Source organism: Gossypium arboreum, chromosome 8 (genome assembly GCF_025698485.1).
Source record: "Gossypium arboreum isolate Shixiya-1 chromosome 8, ASM2569848v2, whole genome shotgun sequence".
NCBI classification, from domain to species: domain Eukaryota; kingdom Viridiplantae; phylum Streptophyta; class Magnoliopsida; order Malvales; family Malvaceae; genus Gossypium; species Gossypium arboreum.
This window is the reverse complement of record NC_069077.1, coordinates 55017699-55028655: the sequence shown is the minus strand read 5'-3', so window position 1 is coordinate 55028655 and position 10957 is coordinate 55017699.

Sequence of the window (10957 nt, the reverse complement as noted above, 5' to 3'; positions counted from 1 at the left end):
TTTTAAGGTAGACTTTACCCATTACATAGTTTCCATGATTCAACTAGCCCTTTTGCATAAATAGCACAAAATATGATCATGATTAACCATTCCAATGGCTAATCGTTCCCAAACATTTCCATACCTCTTAATGAACATCATACAAGACGATTATAATACTAAGCTCAAAGTGTATATAAGCCATTTTCGCATGGCTATCCAAATTTATACAAAATCAAAGGGTCCATGACCAGCGACAAAGCGGGTAGTCCTATACATGCCATTTCAAAGTTCAACCAAAAGTGTACCAAAAGGGCTTTGATAGTGTGGGCGACTTGACTTGACACTCCCAGTCGATGGTGACGAACCAAAATCTATAAAGCAGAGATTCAAAGAAAGCGGAGTAAGCATTTAATGCTTAGTAAGTTTTGAGCAATGCAATTAGGCTCCATGAAGTATAGCATTCATATAACTAAGCGGATAATTTCATATACATATATTCTCAAAAATCAGTCCTACTTCACATTTCCAACCCTTATATTCATACATAAGGGATCAACTTAACCAAAACCGGAAGCTCCTTAATCGGTGGCGAATGCTATTTAAGAGGAATCAATTAATCCAATGCATGTACAACACATACCTCGTTGTTGAGATTTTACGACCGTATTAATTGAAATTATTACAGCAGATCGCTCGTTCCCAAACTCAAGTAATCTTGATTTAGCGGATATAACTACTTGCACAAGGCCTTGGTCTTAGCAGGATATGGTCACTACACAGATGCCTTGGGACTTAGCCGGATATAGTCGCTAGCACAAATGCCTTGGTCTTAGCCGGATATAATCGCTAGCACAAATGCCTTGGTCTTAGCCGGATATAGCAACTTCATACGAATGCCTTCGGATCTTAGTCCGGTTATAGTCACCTAGCACAAAAGCCTTGGGACTTAGCCGGATATCATTCGAATAACCATGCACATATATCAATAAATCATGACACATCCATATTTCATTTTCATTACCAAAGCTCAAACACAAAACACTTATCACACTTACAAATTTCGGCTCAATAGCCACATACAAAGAGCATGATTTTGATTTACTTAAGACATAATCTAATCGAATCATAATCTAAGCTCCATTACTCGAAAACTTACCTCGGATGTTGTCGAATGATTTGGCTGACTATTCGATCACTTTTTCCTTTCCTTATCCAACTTTGGTCCTCTAAGCTCTTGAGCTAATTCAAACAAATTTAACTTATTAAAGTCTCATTATGCTAGCTTATGGCGAACATGACAATGAATTTGATGGGTCATATGGCCACCTTTAGCTCAAATACAAAATGGTCATACGCATTTTCATCACATTAAGCAATTTAATACAATTCATTCGAACATCAAAAGAGAAGCTCAAGGTACTTAGCCCATATATACATTAGACATTAGAGTCACATATGTACGAAATCACGAATCGAATTCAACATATTAGCTAATATTCCCTTAGCGAATTTTCTAAGTCAAGATAAAGCCATCAATATGCTTACCTATGGCGAACATACACATCAACTTATGTACTCATTCATGTGGCGAACATACATGTCTATGTTGAGGCCGATTGCAACACTTAATACATTCTACAAGTATGGTCACTTGTATTGACTAAACACCATTTTGTTTCAAGTTCAAAACTTGGCCAATACACATATATACACTAGTAAAGCATCCTCTCCCTTTCCATCAATTCAACACATGCATTATTCATTAATATACAAAATTATATTCGGCCTTAGCACACAACTTGCTAGCCGATTCTTCTCCATCTAGCAACTAATGCACATATGTGCTCATTTGTTGGACTCTACTTCATCTAACAACAACCATATTTTCCCTTCTACTTCCTACCATGGCTGGATGCTCAAGATACCTCAATATCAAAACTTTTAGCTTGGATTGCTTAAAGAACTTGGTGATGAGTTCAAATTTACCTAACACCTCAAGCCTCATAACACATCCATATAGCTAACATGCTAATAGTCTCAAGGCTTCAACTAAAACTTTTAAAGCCTCTTAGTCGAATACTAACTCTCTAATAATCCCAAATCCATCCATGAGATAGTTAGAATTTAGACTAATCATCCAAGGATGTATGAACTTTCAAAGCAACATTAAACATACCTTAATCTAGTGAGGCTTCATAGCCGATTTTCTCCAAGCTCATTCCTTCCTTTCTTTCTTCTATTCGCCAAAGATGTTCAAGGATGAACACTTTTTTTCTTTGTTTTCTTTCTTCCATTCACGGCAAGGGGGGCATGGATGAGACCATTTTTTTTTTCATCACTCCACCTTTTTGCATTACTTTAATCCTAACCCCTTTTTTTATTCTTTCTAACATAACTCACTAACACAACATGTTTACAACATGTTTCCACCCATAGCATGGCCGGCCACTATGCTTTAATTTTGGGTAATTTGACATGCAAACCCATCATTTCACAACATGCATTATTAGGCCACTTTACATTTGCCTAGCACATTTCCAAATTTTCTCACATAAGTCCTATTTGATAAAATTCACTTACTATTAACAAAATTCAAACATGAAATTTTCACACATGCATATGTACATATAATGAGCATCAACTATGACGGTTAATTATCTTTATGACTCGGTTTAGTGGTCCCGAAACCACTTTCCGACTAGGGTCAATTTAGGGCTGTCACAGTTAGCACTTACAAAAAACTTACAAAAAATAACACATTCAAAGATTAAGAACATAAAATAAATCTTGTAAACTTTAAAGTGAACTCAACAGTAAACTTCCATAAAGATATATTTATGTTCGTTCACTAACAACGATATCCTAAGGCACTAGGAGGACAAGAAAAAGCTCGATACTAAAGATTTGAAGTTGAACGAAAGAAGGAAAGTGCAATTATTGTCGTACCTACTAACACAAGAAACAAGTGTTAGATAATGCAATAGAAGCAAAGAAAGTTAAACAAATGAAAACTTAAGACTAAGAGTCAAAGGAAATAAGATTTAACCAAAAACTCCAAAACTGGGAAGCAACTTAAATTTTCATTCACGTTCCCAATATGCTAAAATTACAAAAAGTTACGCAAATGGTGAAAACTATTTTTTTTTGTTTTCTCTTTTGTTTTTGTTTTTGTTTTGTTTGTCTTTACTTTTTTATTATTATTTTTGTGCAAATGTTTTTTTCTATGCAATACAACTAAAAACTATCAAGAAAAAAATTTGGGGTTGAAAAGAATAAGTTTACCCCACTTTTGGAACAAAATGAACCAAATTTCTAAGTAAAAAAAAAAACTTATTTGGCAGGCACCCAAGTAACAACAAGCAAGAACACAATTTTAGCAAACCAAGGATACCAACATCCCAAAATCTTATACCAAATGATAGATGTCAGCAGATGGATCGATTTCAAGTTGCTAAAAATGTTTAAAATTTTAATATAAAAATTAAACAAACAAATTATTAGAAAGAATGAAAATAAAATAGATTTGAAAAGAAAGAGATGGAAATAAGAGGAGATAGTGTAAAAACATGAACGTCAATAATGGCAATATAGAACGATCGCAAAGCAATAAGAAAGGAAAATAAGAACACATAGATTTTACATGGAAAGCCTTTCGGAGAAATCCACGAGCAGAGGAGAATAAAATTCACTGATATTGAAATTCAAATGATACAAGAGGAGTTTCAACTACTTCTATTTATAGGTTGAAAAACCTTATTCTAATCAATGTCAAATAAAAGGAAAGAAGTTTTATACGGATTCTACTTGTACAATCAATATCAAATAGAAGAAAAGTAGTTCTATACGGATTCTACTTGTGCCACTGTATTTTATTTCTTTAACAGGAATTTGGGTAACACAACTCTAACAGATAGATTTAGGCAACGTGTGATGGATTTTTGAAGGAGAAAAGTCGAATATATTCCCTAAAAATATTAGGCTAAATCTAAAATTAAAAGATAAATAAGTTAGGAACACTTCAATAATAATAATAAATAAATAAATAAAGAGAGATGAAAGATGGAAGGATGATAAACATGATGGTGGTGAAATGAGAAAGAAAAATATTCAATGAAACCCCTTGAAGAACAAGATGATTATGAGGGTAAGTAATATATTCTTGGTTCTATATGTCAATGACATTTTGCTTGTCACTAATGATATAGACTTATTGCACGAAACCAAGAAGTTTTTACATAAGCATTTTGAGATGAAAAAAACTAGGGGACGCCTCTTTTGTTTTAGGAATCCAGATACATTGAGACCAATCTCGGGGTATTCTTGGATTGTCACAAAAGAGCTATATCGATAAAGTACTCAAAAGGTTTGGCATACAAGGTTGTAGACCAGATGACACCCCTATTGCTAAAGGAGACAAATTTAGTCTTACACAATGCTCTAAAAGCAACCTAGAAATTAAAGAAATGCAAAAGATTCCTTATGTATCAGCTATTGGGAGTCTAATGTATGTTCAAGTATGTACTTGTTCGGATATTGCGTACATTGTTGGGATGTTAGACAGATATTTAAGTAACCTTGATATAGACCATTGGATAGTAGTCAAGAGGGCTATTAGGTATCTTCAAAGAACAAAAGATTATATGCTCACATATATAAGGCCTAATAAGTTAGAGATTATCAGGTATACAGACTCCAATTTTGATGAAATATTGATGCAAAATTTTGTCACTAGGGTGCAATTTGTGACAATAATTGGTAATCTTTTATTCTAATAACAACATGAGCACATCAAAATCAAAGCACATAGACTTTAAGTTCCTAGCTATTAAAGTAAAAGGTCATAGTGGTTAGGTGCCTATAAAGCATATTAAGGAAAACTCCATAATTGCGGACCCATTTACTAAGGAACTATATCCAAGGTTTTATAAGAGCACATTGCTCATATGTGTGTGATGACACTCCAAGATATTCAGTTTTAGTGGGAGTTAATAATTTTAAATGTTTTTCTATTGTAGACAATTTTTTTGTTATTTCAACTTAAGGTTATTTTCTGCAAAAATAAAATTTATTTGGTTTATTCACACTCTGATTTTGGTAAGGTTTGATCGCACTAAGGCTAACGAGGACCAGTTGGAAATAGGCATTTTTGGTTCACATTACATGTAATTTTCATGCTACACATCCATACTTGATCTGTGTTATTTAGTTAAGTTAATATACGTGATAAAGTATAGATTTAGGTACGATATATGTAACGAAAGCCGTCTTGGTTCTATGTTAACATAATCAATGGACAAGATTCTTTGAAATACCTTTTGGATATGATAGTAAAGTTTTGAGTTCATAAGGTTATATAATGACATGTAATTATAGAGTAATTAATATATATGTGGTCCAAGTAGGAGATTGTTGGAAAATATGGATATCACATATATAATAATAGTAATTACATGTTATTAATTACTATTATAAAATGCTAGCCCAAGTTAAAAGTGATATAATTTGGTTAAGGTTTATCATGCTTTAGTTATTAAATAAAGTATGGGTCAAATATGTGTAGATACTATAGTAACTAATTTCTAATTGATGATGGGCTGATTAGAAATTAGGGTTAATGTGCAACAGTTATATATTAGGATTATGGTCCCCAAATTGCACATACGTAACTTTTCTAATAACTCATCTTAAGAAAAGATAGAGTCACCTTCTTTGAATTACTTGTGTGTTAATTTGGAAGATCAAAAGTATAAGATCTGAAGATTTCAAGAAATTGATGGATTCAAGTATGCTTCCGCATTTAGTTTTGTTCTTCATTTATAGATCTTGGTTTGTTAAGTTTTATATTAGATCTTGTTTTACTGTTCAAACAGTTTCTCACCACACACAAGAGATATAATTTAATTCATTGTAATTAAATAATTGAAATTTGAAACAAAATTTTGATCCTCAATTAATAATCTGAAAAATTCCATTTTAAACACCAAAATTCTTGAAAATTTACATTTAAGCCCCAAAAGTAAAAGTAAAAAAATTCAATTTAGCCACCAACTAAAATCTAAAATTTTATTTTGGCCCTAAATTCAAATTTAATCAATTAATTTTAACGCAAAAAATAAATTGATATTTAATTTAGTTAAGCAATGGTTAAAAAATTAATTTACCACAATAGTTCACTTAAACCCTTTATTTGAATTTCAGTTTATCAAAACAAAAAGTCCAAACAAAATCAAGTGTTTACACAGAATTCATTAGTCAGTTAAGAAACTCTAATCAAAATATGAAATTTCCATATTGTCAAAAGAAAATATTAATCATTTTAAAATTGTTAATGATCAAAATGTAAAATTTTCAAAACTATGTGACCTAAATAAAAATTTTCAAAAAGAATAACTTGAAGTGTAGTTCATTTTTCTAATATTTAAAAAAAAATTACAATGCTACATGGACATTGGCATGTTAAATATTTTGGTAATACAATTGGCCCTCTCTATAACAGCCACCTACTATAATAACATTTCGCTATAACGAAAAAGTGTCTAGAAGAATTGATTTTTATATTTTATTTTATCCCTTTATAATAAATTTTCACTTATAACAACAATATGCATAGTAACGAAGTATGCTTTTTATTAAATTAGATCTCTATAACAACATATGGTCTAAAATTGTATGTAAAATTATAGTTATTTCATATAAGCAAACCTATTAATTATTGTTTATTAAATGAAAATAATCTTCAATGAGTGGAATTAAAGATATCAATTCAATTCCCTAATTAAATATTCTGCTATAAATTTGAAACATCATAAACTTATGAATTGATTACTTGAATTTAGTAAATCATGATAAACTAATTCATTTAATTTGATAACTCATTGATTAATTGAACTTGCTAGATTTATGAACTTTGTAATTAATCATGTGAAACAATGTAAAATAAAATATGCATAAAAGCAATAATACATGCACTTGTTAGACACATTTTAATTTTGTTGATTTGACTCCCACTTTCTTTCTATTTTTAACATAATTATCACTTTTTTTATTTGATGAAAATTCATGATATAAATTATATTGTAAGCTCACAACAATTTTCTCTCTATATGTTACATGTTGTTGTAGGTGTATAACAGTCACTTCTCTATAACAGGCAAAATTTGGACAAACAAATAGGGTTGTGATAGAGAGGGTTGATTGTACTATACAACATCTTACTAATGCTATTACATTATAACATAAAATCTTTAGTGATTGACGACGATGTAATTAAAAATTTTCTCCATCAATCCAAATTTTCCGTTTGTTAAAAATCATTTTATTAATATTTGATTTTCATTATCAATGTTCATTGTTAATAAGATTTTAAAACGGTTTAATTACTAGCATTTTCTAAATTTACTAGGGTGAACCATATTAGTAGTCATCTAACAATTAGTGAATTTCTTTCTTGGTCACCCAACTATGAAAAGTTAAAGATTGATCATCCAACTATTCAAATTTTTTTTTGTCACCAATTAGCTAACAGTGGCAATGTGGCACCCCAAACCCGACCAGGACGGTCCAACCTGAATTTGGAACGTCACATTAGTCACTTACATGACCACACGACAAATCACCTTCCACACCACACATTTTTATGCATAATTAGCAATCAAACAATCATGGATTACCATACAAACCCTAATAAGACATGTTTATCTAACAAAATCATTCAACAAACATCTAAGGGTGAAATTGTCATTTTACTATCAGCATACGAAAACATTTATAAACACCAAATCAAACATACATTCAACTTTTAGAATTTTATTAGAATAATATTTGAAAGAACCAGTATAAAATTATTACTATTTCTCAAGTAATTTTAAAACAAAGATTTTATGGACTAAATCATAAAGGTAGAAACATATTCAAAATACCATTTTACAAAATTTGAGGTAACCTTACGAAATTAAGCATTTGAATCTCAGTCATGAAAATTTTCAAAGCATTTATCGCATTTTGGACATCCAATTGTATTGCATAAAATTCTGGACTAAATTGCAAAGTTCACAAAACAAGACTCAAACACACAGTGAGTCACGTCATGACAACACATCTTGACGTGATTTGGAGAAGGCCCCCCATCACGATGACATGAAAAAGGGTGTTCCAACGTCGATCCCTCATAGCGACATCATCTGTAATTTCTGCAAAAACAGCCTAGTAACTTGCATTTGACATTTTGGCACAATACTAAACATACCACTTCATGCATTTAATCCTATTTCTCAATTCTAACATGTCATATAGCATACATACATCATAAACATGCTCAAATACATTATAATACATCCTAGAAAAATTGACACCTCAAGTAATTAGTTGTGCTAGTATACAATCCTATGATCTACAACTCATTTACTCAACATACCCAAATCAGCCTACCATGTTTTTATAAAGGTAAAACATGTTCATTTCATACCATTTGGTCATTTTAAACTTGTTAACATTTCCATAATACAATTCTAACACTCATATCAAATTCTAACCAACTCCATTCATTTCTAACACCTACGCTACAACCAACACATATCATGCATTTCAAAAATTATTCAAAAGAAATCAAAAGATTATACAACCAATATTTAATGTCATTAAACAAATAGTCCATAAAGCCCTTTTTACAATACCAAATAGAAAATTTTATATCCCTCAAAAGCAACCCACATTGTGTTTATTTAGAGAGTTTAAAACCACACACATACACAAGCAAATTGCCTTGAATGGATTACTTTGCTTGTCCACTTCTCCCTCCTTGATTGGGCTATTTCTTTGCAAAAGTATTTAACACGAGTGTGAGCTTAACAAAGCTCAATGAGTGCTCAAGAATACCACAATTAAACATATTATCAAAGGTTAAAAGAAAGCATGCTAAAGTCATTCTTGATACATTTAATCATGGTTCAATAACTCAATAACAATACATTGGCATCTTATGACTATGAAGCATGTATGAAAATACAATACATTGATCTCTAACACACCAATGACTTAAAGAGTCTAACATGTCTCAAATAGAGTGAAGTAATAAGTTAACACTTACCAACACACTAAACATGTTCTAATGAATGGAGCTTAGCTCAACATTCCTTATCTCTCCAACATGTCCCATATATCAAACACATATGTAAGTACTCAAATATTATGATATCCCAATTATATCCAATGGTTTCAAGAGATCACGAGGCCAACATATCCACTTTTACACAAATACTTACTATTTCATGCACATTTTCACTTGTCATAAACAACATATTCACAACACTATCACAATCACTTTTAATGCACTTTCAAGTGTCAACACAATTCTCATTGAGTCACATTCACTATAGATCTCATATTGTGCATAAAACTAGCAAGTCCCATATCATGCTATCATAAACACATAGCATTTTGTCATAATAGCTCATCATATACTTTTCTCACAACATATAAGCATTATTTGCAAAATAACATAAGTTTGAGTAAGAAGGCTTACACTTGGAACTTAGGATAAATATTTATGCTAACCTAAGCTCTCAATTAACTCATTGAATTGTGCTTACAAGCAATAATTCTAGATCGCTCACCGATTAGCTTTCGCTCGATTTTCAAAGCTTAAACGAGTTTCTCATTGCCCTTTGCCTTACTCGTAGAAGACTCCGATGGATCCGAAACTTTACAAATAAATTGAATACAATAAAATATAGTCATTTACAGCTACAAACACAGCCAAACATTAACAAAAATGCAGATCCGTTCACTCCTTTCCTTAATTGAAAACTTGACTAGTTTACCAAAATACTTGATTTTCTTATTCGACTCTTGTTTCTATTGCTTAAACATGCTTCTAAATATCTTATATATCATATTAGAATATATCTAAAACATTTATAACACCTAGAAACTTAGATTTAAGTTTTTTTGAAAAAATCACCATTCATGAACATTCAAGAGCAATAACTCAGCAAATCTTTAAATCCTTTAATGATCTACTAAATTGAGTTTAAAAACATTTTAATCACATCAAAGTAGGATGAAAATCATTTAGAAATAGTGATTTAACTTAGAAATCTGAATTTCACCATTTTCAAGCTTAATTTTGGTTTAAAACTTTAGATTCATAGAAATTTCATTATAAGTGATCAAATCTTAATTTGTAAAAGCAACATACATAGAATTATCATTAGGAATCAGAATCTAACATTGGTTAAAGAAGAAAAAAGATTTGAAGCTTTAATTGCTTGAAAAACCTTTGGGGAAGAATAGAAAAATTGAAGAAGAGTTTGAGTGTTTTCTTTAAAATTGAGAGTAACTCTAGTGTTTGAGAGGTGAGAAAATCAATATGCTTTTGCTGTTTGGAGAGAAAATGCTTAAATTTGTTTTTGGAATTTTTTTTCAAATGAGAGAGTTATGAGAGGGAAAAAAACGTGGGATGGGTTTAAAATGGAATGAATAAAAAAAAATTGATTTTTGAAATTTGGGTTATTTTCTTTCGGGTAACTTTCAAGTTTGACCACTTTTCAAATTAGTCCTTATTAAATTAAAACACTTGTTTCTTAATTATTTTTAAAATCCATTTAAAGACAATTAATTTCCAGATGCTTGATTCCAATTTCCCTAACTAATTTTAGGCCACTAATATTATTATATTTTTTTCACTCCGAAATTAATTTCGGGATTCGAATCGGATATCTATTCTACATATCATGTTCTATTGGACCGAATTTTGGGATGTGAGACCCTCAACATTTATGAATTATGTCAATTTAGTCTTGATTCTAAAAAAATTTAACCCTCAGCATTTACACATTGTGTAATCTGGTCTTTTTTTGCAATTTTATTTTTCTCTCTGACATTGAGGGTTAATTTTTTAAAAAAAATGAGAAAAGAAGAAATTTATTACCTTGGATTTTTTGGTGTTTCTATTTTTGTATATTTTCAATCAAATTTA